Source organism: Vespa velutina, chromosome 25 (assembly GCF_912470025.1).
Source record: "Vespa velutina chromosome 25, iVesVel2.1, whole genome shotgun sequence".
Lineage (NCBI taxonomy): Eukaryota > Metazoa > Arthropoda > Insecta > Hymenoptera > Vespidae > Vespa > Vespa velutina.
The window spans coordinates 260,202-273,725 of record NC_062212.1 but is presented as its reverse complement, the minus strand read 5'-3'; the positions used below and the strand labels follow the sequence as shown (position 1 = coordinate 273,725).

At 42.6% G+C, this 13,524-nt stretch overlaps 1 long non-coding RNA gene across 2 annotated transcripts in view; it reads right to left on the bottom strand.

The window, feature by feature from the left end:
• Nucleotides 1-581: 581 nt before the first annotated feature.
• LOC124957280 overlaps nt 582-13,524 on the bottom strand; it is a 35,532-nt gene continuing 22,589 nt past the window's right edge. For both annotated transcript variants that reach the window (XR_007103481.1, XR_007103480.1), the window contains exons 2-3: nt 13,305-13,448; nt 582-2,538 (exon numbers count right to left, since the gene is read on the bottom strand). This is a non-coding gene — a long non-coding RNA (uncharacterized LOC124957280). The remainder of the gene's footprint in view (nt 2,539-13,304; nt 13,449-13,524) is intronic.

Here is a 13,524-nt window from a genome sequence, read left to right as displayed (position 1 = left end):
TCCTCTGCTTTGCTCTGCTCTGTTCTGCTTTGCTTTGCTTTGCTCGGTCCACGACCGGACAGCCAACCGTCACGGTTTTGTCTTCTTAAGACAGCCTGCGTGAAAAAGGTGTCGTTCGAGTAAGCGCGTGCGCCTACGAGACAGAGAGAGAGAGAGAGAGAGAGAGAGAGAGAGAGAGAGAGAGAGAGAAAAAGGGTTGTCCATAAGCTTAACCGCAAAGGGAGAAGAGAACGGCTACTATTTCTTAGCTCATTGTGCCGACGTCCCGATGATGAATTCGGTCATTAATTAGAACAACAAAGTGGCAACTCCCCTGCTCTCATTTCTTTTTTTTTTTTCTTTCTATCCTTTTTTCTTCCATCTCTAAAGACCCTCCTTTAAAGAACGAACTTCTTGATACGCTCGTTTTCACTCTTTTTCCTTCCACCTTCCTGTAAATCTTCCCTATGTTTTCAAAGTACGACAGTTTGCAAGGGGGAAATTGAAGGAAGGGAAGAAAAAAATGGAAGGACGTTCATTGAAAAATTTCTTTATTCACATTCATTTACGTTTCTTTTTTTTGTTTTTTTTTTTTTTTTTGTTTTTTTTTTCCAATTGAAAAGACAAAGAGAGAGAGAGAGAGAGAGAGAGAGAGAGAGACCGTAGATCATTCTTTCACGTAAACGTCGCGTGTCCGTTCTACGAATGCGACGACAGGTGACGCGTAACGACCATAAGAGATTCCGAGGATTCGTATGAGAGATAGGGAGAGAACTTCAGAAGTGAAACGTTAGAATTATCGCCCGTTGTCCGGCATTTAAAAGGTACCATTAGCTACGCCGCGTCACGACGTTTGTAAAAGTCAGCTACTACTGATGAATGGCAGGATGATCGCGTCACGGTTGAAGGGTAAGTTGCTCTTCTCTTCCCTTCGACACCCTTAGTCCATCCGGATCTATGCCGGTTCGATTTACCTGCCCCCACTTCGCCCTTATTAATTCCCCTTCCTTCCCCTTCAACAATTCGTTTACTCCACAGATAAACTCGAAACTTTTTCCCGAGGTTTGCTGATCCTTTTTTTCTTTTCTTTTTCCTTCTTTGGGTTTTTTTATTTTTTTATTTCCTTTTTTTTTCTTTTTTCTTTTTTCTTTTTTCTTTTTTTTTTCTATACAATATTTACAACGCGTGTCCGAGATTTTAAAGATTAAATATCGGCGTTAAACGTCTAGGCGCCATTTAAACGTATTATATTGATAGCCGATTTTGTTCCGTTATGATGGAAATGATAATCTTATAAAATAATTGATTTAAATGTCCGCATTGATATTACCATTATGGGTAAGCGCGGAATATTTTTACATAAATAAATCCGCGCTGGATCTTTCGATATAATCGATTCGAGAACCGAGCTATAGAGGCGGCGAGTCTCCGTTTGGATTATAAAACGTCGATGATATTTCTCTCGTTGGAGCAAGCGAGACGATCGAAATCATTATCTACTATCCAAGAGAACCGTCATTAGCACGATATTAAATGGTCGTTAAAGCTTCCAGAGAAAGATAGAGAGAGAGAGAGAGAGAGAGAGAGAGAGAGAGAGAAAGAGAGAGAAAATATATATAATCTTTATCGGTGGAATAAATTGAGCGGTTAAAAAAAAGTAGAGGAAGAAAAAGAAGGAGAAAGAAAAAACGCGCGCGCGCACACAATAGAAATGTGCGTAAATAAAAAAAGAAAAAAAAAAAAAAAAAAAAAAAAAAACAAGAAAAGGAGAACTAAATGATATTAATTAATAATAATGATTATTTAAAATGTGACAATTATAATCGAAAGAACTATTTGTCGTTCGAATACACCCCGCGGAGTTTGAAATTCTTTACGGAGGGGATTTTTTTCGTACGATCTTAGACTTTGATTAACGCGATCTTTGATCGAGAAGAAGAGAAAGAGAAAAAAAAGAAAAGAGAGAAAAAAAAAGGAAAGAAATCTTGAACCCCGTACTATCTTTCGAACGAAGAGATTCCCCAGCCCCCCGCCCCCTCTCTCCAGGTAACGATCGAGCAACGAATATAATGATATTAATCGGGCCGGTGCATTCGGCTTCCTTAAAATTGCCGGCGGGCTCAATTTCTCACTTAAAATCTAATTAGAGTTTACCGGAGGTAGCGGATGCCTATAGCGGAACGGTTCGTGGCCGGTTGGTGGCCGGTTCGTGGCCGGTTCCTTCTTCCCTTGGTGGAAGAATCGAAGGTGAAGGGGGTGGTCGGTGCGAATTTGACCCCGGGATAAAGACGGACCCCGTAGCTAAGGCCGTACTTTAGAAAATTGCAGTTTCTTGCCGTCGATTCCACCAGCGTCCGAGATCTCTTTCACCGCACGAATACGACGAGTTGAGACCGACCGGCTGCCTTCAAAAATTCTCCTCCTCCTCCTCCTCCTCCTCCTCCTCCTTCTCCTCCTTCCTCATCCTCCTTCTGCTCTTTGTAGGTAACGTCGTCGGATTTGTGGTAAGAAGGACGTCGAGAGATATCGAGAGCGAGAGACGGAGATGTTCGGGGAGGGCTGAAAAAAAGAGCGTCGATCGTTAGCGAGGTACAAATTTCGCCATTTGCCGCAATAAACCTTCGAACCCGCTTGTAACTTCTTCTTATGGGAGGCATGAGTAATCGCCTTGTTAGCCCTTATGGTCTATAGGCGCTCATACTCGCGTACGCTCGTTCGTTCCTTCGTTCGTTCGTTCTCTCTCTCTCTCTCTCTCTCTCTCTCTCTCTTTCTATCTCTCTCCGACCATGGGAGGATAAGCGACAACAACAACAACGACAACAGCAACAACAACAACAACAACAACGGCAAGACACCAAGAACGAGCGACATGCACGCATCGAGGAAAAAAGGACGAAACGTTTCGCACGACACACCGTAGCATTCGATGCGCGTGCTTCGTGTCTCGTGAGAGGAACAACAAGTGTGTAGTAACGAAGAGGACAGAGGAGGGAGAGGAAAGTAATCCTCTACTTCTTCTCCTCTACTCTCCTCCGATCGTCATTCTACTCTTTCACCTTCATTATCCACTTTATCGATCTTCGATTTTCTTTTTGAATACTTATCGATGAAGATAATGAGAGAAAGAAAAAGAGAGAGAGATACTCGAATAATTGTAACTCGGTTTTGAATTCAGTGCTGACAATTACGATGGATTGTACGAAACGATAATAGTGCATGATAAGAGGGCCAAGTTCCATGAGAGAGAGAGAGAGAGAGAGAGAGAGAGTGGGAAGGGGGAGAGAGAGGTCCTCCTGTGTTATGCACGAACACACGTACGCGAAGAGAGAACTCGTAAGGAAGAACTCGCGTGGTCCCATATCTTCGAAAGAAACCAGAGGGGGTCTCTTCCAAGTATACAGGACGAGGACTAACACTGTTTTATCGTGTAGCCAATTAATAATCTCTCTTTTAATCCTCCCTTCCTCCCTCATTCTAACCCCCACCACCTTCTTCTCTCGATTTTACGCTTTGAAATATACTCCTCGATATCTTTCGAGTCGACACTACTGACATTCTCTTTCATTCGTTAATCTCAGCGAACTTAATCTTTAGCATTAATTTATTAAAATGTTAAGTATATTAAGTATATTTAATTCATATTAATTCAAAAGGTAGATATCTTTTAGTCAGATGAAAATATCAGATCTTAATCCAGTTGTTTACGTTTTTGTTGCAGCTTACAGAGAGAAAGAGAGAGAGAGAGAAAGAGAGAGAGAGAGAGAGAGAAAGAAAGAGAGAAAGAGAAAGAGAAAGAGAAAGAAAGAGAGAGAGAGAGAAAGAGAGAGAAAGAGAGAGAGAGAGAGAGAGAGAAAGAAAGAGAGAGATAGAGGGAGAAAGAGAAAAAGAAAGAGAGAGAAAAAGAAAGAGGAAAAGAAAGAACGAAAGAAAGGAAAGAAAGAAAGTGACAGAGAGAGAGAGAGAGAGAGGGAGAGAGAAAGAGAGAGAGAAAGAGTCATCTCGTATAGTCCTTCTGCGAGCAATCGTTCCAGAATCCTGTCGCAGCCAGGCATCCTGTCAGTGTGTGGAAATACATTATTACATAGAATTACGGTATAAATTGTGTTAAATCAATGTTAATCGCTGTAGCGAAGTGGGGTATTATAATAAATATATTATTTTATGTATAATCGGTCACGCTCAGTGCCTCATCCGAATCCTCATTTTTTCGTATCCTTTGTCTGTTTTCTTTTTTATTTTTTTTTTTTTTTTTTTTTTTTTTTTTCGAATACTCTTACATAGTTCGCTCCTTTTAACCGGGCCAATTTCATTGAAGATGAAATCTTTATTAGAACCAACGAATCGTGTTACGATTACGAGGGTGTCTCTCGTAATCGTTTTAACGTTGTTTTCGTTTAGTTCATGGTGCAAACTTTTTCCTAGGGACGACCAAGTCGAAAGAATCTTTTTTTTTTCCTTTCTTTTCTTTTTTTTTTGTTTCTTTTTTCTCTTCTTATACTCGTTTCGTCCAACGTGGGAGAAGGAGAGAGAGAGAGGATCGTAAAAAGAATCTGCAACAGTCGGCATCTGCGATGTGCAATTAACGAAAGGGTTTGTTCTCTACCCCCGACATTGTTCCTTACCCCACCTTTTGATTTATAGGATGCTTTTATTTTTTAATTCCGTTGCAAGTGTCACCAACATCTTTTCTTCATTTCACGAGCTATAGATGCAGCCTAGTACGAGCCATTGTACTTCCATTTTCTTCGCGTTCTATTTAAAAGAAAAAAAAAAAAAAAAAAAAAAAAAAAAAAAAAAAAAAAAGACAAATAAATAAATAAAATAAAAAAACTAAAAGAATAAAAGATCACTGCAGTATCCTTTAACGAAGACAAGAAGGGTTTAAAAGGACGAACGGGGGAGAGATTATGGGGAATACCGAGTATTTAACCCTCGGGGATGCGTTATGAAATGACTTTATGGCAGATCAGAGACACTCGCTTTAGATTGCGTAAGGGGGGTATCAGAGAGGGGGTGTGGATAGGTTTCGATCTCGTCTCGTGTCCGGTACATCGAGAAAGTGATGTACCCATGAGGATTTCGCAAATGGAATCCTGATTACGAATATCACGGCCGGTAATCTTTCGGCTTTCGATCTAGCACGCTATAAATCCTCCCTCTTCGTCATCTTGGTTTTACGAGACCTACGGTACACCTATATCGCTGATTTAAATTCCCTCTTTGAAAAAAATGTACTTATGAGAACCACTGCTCCTAGAAAAAGATTTACTTTTCCTAACGCTTTATCTCAGATGATATATCTGAACTATATGTACATGTGTATGTATATATATATATATAAAGTTACACTATATATATATATATATATATATATATATATAAAGTGTTAGTTTAATATCAGTTGGAAAGAAGAGAGAAAGGGAGAGAGGAAAAGAAAAGAAAAAGAGGAGGAATCAAGAAGGGGGACCTTGAGCCTGTAACAACGCCGGTGCGTACGTTCGAGTTTGAGCACCTCTTCGTAATTTTACGCGGCCGTGGGGTGGTTAAAGCTGACGCAGTGGGGTAGGTGGTCGTGGTATGCCCAGTAGCCAATTCCCGGCTCCGGGCTCGACTCGGCGGGTCCATTCATCGCCGAGCACTACGTGACCGGTTTACCAATCCTCCTTTCTCCTCTTCCTACAACACACCAACGCCGTTGGTGCTCGATTCGCGTTCTCTTTCTATTTCTCTCTTCTTTCTCTCCCTTTTGCTCGTTCACTCGGCGCACGTCGGTGCCGAGCCGGCGCCGCCGCCTCCACCGCCGCCACCGCCACCGCCGCCACCGCCACCGTCGACAACGTCTACGTATATACCTGTGTACGCGTACGTGTATTCGCCAAACAACCCCTGGAGTCATATCGACCGGCACGAATGGCCCTTCTGTCTTCTACCAACTCCTCCCCCACCCAACCAACCCACCTACTCACCTGACGCAACCCTCTTTTCGCCATTTTCTCAAACTTTCATTTACCGTGCTAGTCCTACTTATTCCTTTGATTTCGTCGTTGGGGACTATCTTATTCCGATTCCTCTTCTTTACTTTCGATCTCGTCCACGCCCTAACGAGAATAAAGGAATAGACACCTTGATCTCTTTCTTTCTCTCTCTCTCTCTCTCTCTCTCTCTCTCTCTCTCTCTCTTTGACTCGTTCGATTTCCTTCAGGAGAACAAACGAAAACGCCCACGAGCAGATCGAGGAAAGCCATAGTTGTAGTTGTCTTTGTCGTTTCGAAAAGAAAAAGAATAAGAAAAGAGATAGTCGATGACGACGCAGAAGAGAGAGAAAGAGAGAGAGAGAGAGAGAGAGAAAACGATTCGTGCTCGATCAGCTCGTTCTCTACGCGATGATGACATGTTAATGTATGGATGCGTAGTACATAAGCGTGTCTGTATGTGGAAAGAAAAGGAGAAGAAGAAAGAGAAAGAGAAGGAGGAAGAAGAGGAGGAGGAGGAGAAGGAGGAGGAGGAGAAAGGAAGTAGTGGTGTCGAGCACGAGCCAAAGGAGGGACCCCTTCGTGTGCCGGATGGTGTGTCCCGGATGGCTTTCTTTCGGTACGAGACGGCCCTCCTCCCTTACCTCCTCTGTATCCTCCTCCAAGCGTCCCGTTCCAGACGAGGCCCGAGTCATTGTCGCCCTGCCTTCTTCATCTGCATACAATGCCGGAGACATCCGCGACTCGAGCCATCTTTTCTCTCTCTCTCTCTCTCGCTCTCTCTTTCCTTCTCTATTTCTTCTTTCTTTCTTTCTTTCTTTCTTTGTCCTTTTGCTTTATCTCAACATCCTTGATATGGATGCCCATTCGAATGATCCACCTTGGACCTGCCTGCTTGCTGCTTGTGCCTGTTTGCTTGTCTACCTGGCTGGTTGGCTGGCTGGCTGGCTGGCTGGCTGGCTGGCTGACTGACTGACTGACTGACTGACTGACTGATTGTCTTTCGCGAAGCGAAGCGATGATGAATTTCAAAAAGTATGTCACTCGCTTCCATTTGCAATTTCGTTTCTTTAAGATGAGCAAGAAAGTTGACGGAGGAGTAACTTGATTTTAGAACAGATAGAGAGAGAGAGAGAGAGAAAGAGAAGGGACAAAACACCGGATCATAACTGTTAGCGGCGCTCCCTTGCCGACCAAATAGAGGCAACAGTTGCGGTTTATGAAATTAAATCGTTCTCGAAACCTGAGGCGGGTGACACGCTTTGTTCTCCCTCTCCCTACCCTCGCCTCTCTTTCTCTTTCTCTCTTTCTGTCCTTCTTTTAGCTAAGAAAAACAGAGAGAGAGAGAGAGAGAGAGACATCTTTTTGATCTCTATTGTTCGATTCACCACCATCACCATCGCCATTGTCTCTCCCAATCATGGAAATCATTCATTTATTCCTTCGCAAATCGTAGATAATTTCGGTCGCGTGTATTAATCGTAGGCGAATTACACGCTCTGATTTTAATGATACCCCCGGCCCTTACACCGTCAGAGAAATTAAGTAACGCACGCGAGGTTTCTTTTTTTATCGTCGTCGACGATAAAAAAGTTGAAAAGGGCGAGGTAGCGAAAAGTCCCTCATTGTCATAGGAGTGAGAGAGAGAGAGAGAGAGAGAGAGAAAAAGGGACGATTTATTTTTGAGGGGGGGCCTTCCCGTAGAACGGCGCCTCTCGGCCATGGTGTATAATAATATCCAGTAGCACGAGTGCTGGCCACCTTTATCTCTTCTATTAACCCTCACGAGGTAATTAAATTAAATGATCCACGGTCCCTCGATCATCCGCCTTTGTAAGTGCCTATTTATTCCGACTCCCTTCGACGAGAATGAAACTTTCCTTCTCTCCTGGCATCGAGCACGTTAAAGACGTCTTTACAAATATCTCGAGACGAATTCGATTAATCGAAATACTTATAGGAGAAAAAAGAAAAAGAAAGAGAAAAGTTGGATGAATAAAGAACCGTCTAAGATCATTTTGGAGGATCACTTGATCAATTTCTAATGATTTATTAATTTTGCACATACGATATCAGTTCATTTTGATTATTTCTTTTTTATCAATGTTGACAGAATAATGTATATTGAGCTTTACTTTACTATTTTCAAAGGAAGAATTGGGTACAGTTCGACTGTTGGAAAATTCAAGGCAATACATCGAAGGGAACTAAGAAAAAGGTTGGTGTATGCCTCTGTATATGTAATATATGTCTATGTATGTGTCTGTGTGTGTGTGTGTGTGTGTGTGTGTGTATATAGTTCCTTTAGCTTCCTCAGAGCTTTTCTGTACGGCAAAGCGGCTGAAAGAAGATGGTGGTGTAGAGTCGGTTGAAAGTGGTGCGTCGAGGACCACCGGTATGCCACGTTGCGCACGTGTTGGAGATAGAGGGATCAAGAAAGAGAGAGAGAGAGAGAGAGAGAGAGAGAGAGAGAGAGAGAGAGAGAGAGCCCCCTTGGGAGTTACGTACCATTTTGCATAAATCGCGAGACACCCCGTAGTCGTAGCTGTGGAACCTCGGGGAGATTCTTCGGAATAGGTCGGAACCCACCACAGTCACTGCGGCAACTGCTATCACAAGGATGAGAAGGGAAAAGCTCTAAGAGGGAAGAAGATACCAGATACAAAAAGGGGAATTCGAAAGTGGTGGAACCGAAGCCACTCGATATTTCGCTTCCTTTCGACGATCCTACGAATCGAAATAGTATTTCAGGTTTTTCCTCGAGCTCAGAACGATCCAAGGAAGCCGAGGAGAAAAAGACCGAGAAAGAGAGAAAGACAGACAGAGAAAGAGAGTGAGACAGAGAGAAAGAGAGAGAGAGGTTGAACTTAACTTCCCGTAAATTCTCTTTCTCGCGTATTATTTCAGGAATGAGAAACTCTACCAACCGGTCATCGATGTCAGTTCCGATAATTCTCCTTTAATGTATAGGCAAGAAGCCGTGGCTACATTATGCAAATCGTGAATGCGTCTCCTCTCTGCGATCGAAGTACGGTGAGAGGACGAAATTATGGGATTTATATATATATATATATATATATATATGTATATATGTATATATATTCTTTCGATTGCGAGATTGATGATCATTCGAACGGTACTGCTCCTTTGATTCTGATATATACATGGATATACATAAGTACACGTACATGTTTGTACTTATTTAGATTTATATGCCCTTCTTGAAATATAAAAATAAAGGTGTTGTGCAGTTTTTAAAGTCAAGGTCGATGAAAATGAAACGAACACCTTTCGAGAGCATATATATATATATATATATATATATATTATGTATATGTATATATATATATATAAATAACGATCCGCTTGCTTCCCCTTTCGTGAATACAATCTGGTATCGAAGGCACATGGTAGCACATTTTACGTAGCAACGAAACTCGAAAGGAAAGTCCTCTCTTGGAATTTTCACGCCTACGACCTTAAAGGATAAATAGGGTAGGGATGATCCTCTAAGGAGACAATAGCTTTAGAAGGATACAAACCTAATCCATTTAATTTTCTTTTGAAAAACTAATTGTCCATTTTATAAGCCATTGATAATCCTCCGATAATATTTTGTTTGTTGTCCAACAAATCTTTCATATTGATTTGAGAATATACGAAAATCGATGAATAGATTCAGGTGCACGAACTCAGGTACCTGAGCCAAGTAAACAAGCAAGCTAGCAAGCAAGCAAGCAAGCAAATGGTCAAAGCAAGCGAGCAGGCTTACGCAAGCCTCTCATACCTATAATTTAAGATTAACCTTGCTTAGCGGTCTCCGAGGAGAAGACCAAGGGGACTCGTCGGGACTGTGGCCTGGCTAACGAATGAGGACATTTGACGGGATTAATTTATGTCCAGTTTGGTAACCGAACGTAGTCGATACGGCTGACCGTATCGAGAGAGAGAGAGAGAGAGAGAGAGAGAGAGGTAGATGTAGAAGAAGAAACGTAGAGGTATCATCGTACAGCGCTCGTGTTCGTTCAGGGACATCGGTTTTAGGGAATAACAAGTTTTGCCTCTTCTTCCACCTCCTCCTCCTCCGCCTCCTCCTTCTTCTCTCGTCGAAGTCTCTAACTCGCAAATCTATCTCGAGGGTTAACGGTGAATGGACCACGGCGTTGCCAAACCGGACACTTTTTTATTCCACAACATCCTCCTCTTCTTATTTCTAGAGAGGAGGAGCGGAGAGCAGCTGCTGGCAGGGCAAACGGAAAAAGGGAGAAAACGACGGAGGAGAAAAAGAAAAAGAAGAAGACGATAACTTCTTACTCGCGACACTTATACTGGCCGTCGAATTCGAGTTAGTTGCTTCTTGAAAGAGAGAGAGAAAGGGTAAGGGAGGAGGAAACGAGTTTGCTTTTCTTCAAAGTTGCCGACTAGATTCGCGTGAACTTTCTCGAAGAGGAAGGAAATCGAGAGGTTTCTCACCACTTTTCTCTTCCCATTCCTTCCTCCAGTAAACGATTATCCACACGTGCTTAAGAAAAAGTTTGGAAGAAGTACGTGCGCGACAACTACGATAAAGCTTCTCTCTCTTCTATATCGCAAATATATCGACATTAACTCGTACGAGAAGAGAAAATTTACAACCACAGTGCGTTTAAAAGCTCGAATGGTTATCACGATTAGATGTCTCTCCTACATAACTATCTCCCGCACCCCTGTACGGGGTATGTATATATATTTAGATATAGTTTATGGGGACACCGTACTTAAGCCGATAATATCGACGTGGATAATAATAAAGAGGAACAACGGTGACTCGATCGGTGTGTCGCGTTTCGGATCGTTGAGCACGGTCCGCAACTTGGTCCAGGTTCGCGTTTCTAACCCGGGAATGAGAGAGAACGTGCCTCGACAAAGTGCGCTAATAACGGTGCACTCTGTCAGATAAGATTTCTGGAACGAGTCAAGCTAATGTCGGCCAAACTTGATTTGTATCGTACAAATTTCGCGATGTCCAACATTACACATACGTGATATATCTTGAATTTTTACGAGCGCGCGCGCGCGCGCGAGAGAGAGAGAGATGGGTAAGAAAAAGGAAAAAGAAAAGAAAGATGGAAGGATGGAGAAGGGGGCAGAGGCATATACGAATCGATATAGCGATCGAAAGGGATAACGCGCGGCGGCTGCGGCCCTTTCCAGAGAGTAAAGGTGGAACCTCTTCTGCGGCTCGTAGAAGGTATGCCTGGTATAGAAGCTATTATCCGAGGTGGGCTATCGTTGAGCACCATCTCTTTCTCTCTCTCTCTCTCTCCTTTCTATCTTCCGTTGTTCGTGTGGGTGTCCGAGTGGGCCCTTAAGAACCCATAAGTCGAGTGCCACCCTGCGGAGAAAAGCGAGCTCGCGGAGAGTGGCACGCCTAGACACCTCCGTAGACACCCTTTCAATTTCCTATATAGTGCGATAATCATCAGAAAGGTTGAATCTCACCGCGGGGAGGAACGTCTTTCTCGAGAACATCTCCTTATCTCCTTTCGTTCTTCGGACCTCTTCGCGAGAGGCGAAACCAAAAAGAAAGAAAGAAAAAAAGAGGAAAAAACAAGGAGGGAAATCGTCCCTTAAAAAAGAAAGATAAATAAAAGAAAAGGAAAAAAAATCGAAAAGGGCGATGCTATCTTCGATATCTTCTTCTATTACCGAGAATCATTGTCGTGATATACCAAAACCGTTCCAATTTGCAATTCAGTTAGGAAGTCCTCTCGCTATTTTTTTGCTTCTGCTAACAAACATCGGGCCGCCCTTTCTCGTCGCGATTCTTCGAGAAATATCGTTCGCGACGACATATTGTTTCCTTCGCAGGGTCTAATCTATAGCGGTTAAATTTTCTAAAGTACTCAATCACCCGGGGTATTTTTATGCAAACTACTCGGTGTCTACGGTTGATCCCGGGTCCTATATTTCGACACAAAAGCACAATAACCGAATCTAGGAAATAAACTTTGCTTGCATATTATTAAATGTTACTCCAGTATTACAACGGGCTTGTACTAGATCCTTTACCTGAGAGAGAGAGAGAGAGAGAGAGAGAGAGAGAGAGAGAGAGAGAGAGAGAGAGAGAGAGAGAGAGAGAGAGAGAGAGAGAGAACCTTTCCATGACAAGGACAAATTTACCAATGAAATCGATAGGAGATTCTTTCTCTCTCTCTCTCTCTCTCTCTTTCTCTCCTTTCCTCTTCAAATTATTCCTCGTAGTCATAGAAGAAGGAGAATGAATTCGATTCGCGGAGTAAGCCAGGCCGCGGCGTGTAAACCATCCAATAAGTAAGGCCCCGAACACGGAGAGTCGCTTGTAACCCTTCGTTTCTCTCGACCCCACCACCCTCCTCTCTGGTACACAAGCACGCTGCCTGCTTACGTCTTATAACATATCTCGCGCGTATATGTGCGTTTATAGGAGAGAAAGGGAGGTCCACGGTCATAAAGAATATCCCTTAGATGAGAATAAAAGGCAAGTTGACTTATTTGAATCGGCAAGCAAGAGAGAGAGAGAGAAATTTCCGGCCTAAGGCCCTTCTCGTCGAAAAGCCACAAAAGCAGCTAGTTAGACGATCAACAGTTTTTTCTTTCTCTTTTTTTTCTTTCTTTCTTTTTTCTCCGAGGTCCTTTGATCGATAGAAAAATTCTACTCGTTATGAGCTTGGAAAAGTCAATGTCGTAAGAGAAACCTCTGTTGACCTTGAGATCTAAAAGACATTGACGGCATTGTGTAAAATCGTGAAAGAAGGTGCTGCTCATCCGAGATGAGAGGGCACGCGCGACTCCTACGAACGTAGATACATACTTATGAAAGAACCTATTGCACTAACTGACGCGGTAATTATCGTAAAAAACAGTGACTTTTCACGATACTCTAGCCATCTATTTTTAGAGACCGAGTCAACGTCGACCGGTCCTCCACAAGGCTCTATCTTGTAGGGGCCTAGGCTTTTACGTGCGCGCACGCACGCACATATAGACAGACATACACACAGACACTTGATACCGGTCCAGAGAACTTCCTAGTTTCAAGAAATCCTCGTCCTTTTTTTTTGCTCCTCTTCTATGTCCTTCTTCGAGTTCTCTCGCAAATGAGCTCTCCTTTTCGGCTATCTCTTATCTCTTAGATAGCTCGAAATATTCTATACACAAAGATCCTGATCTGATTGGACGATAGTCGAACTTATTCGCATAGACACCGGATAGATCAGTTCGTTAAGAAGTATTCTAGGCTATTTAAACCAAATGACAAAAAGACGAGAAAAAAAGAAAAGAAAAGATTATAACGAGGATCGAACGGTGATGTATACATAGTTGGAAAATTACCCTTTGTTGCCTCTTTTTTTTTTTTCCTTTTTCTTCTTTTTCTTCCTATTTTCCCTGGCTCAGCTGTCACAGCGTGTGTAGTATAAATCCACGAGAGTAGTTTGATGCCTACGGTGGAAGTCCGGTTGAAGAATATAGCGGATCCTTTAAGAAGTAGAAATGTTTATCGACGTAATATTTGCTCATCGACTGTGGTATATACGTTGACGTTATATCGCAC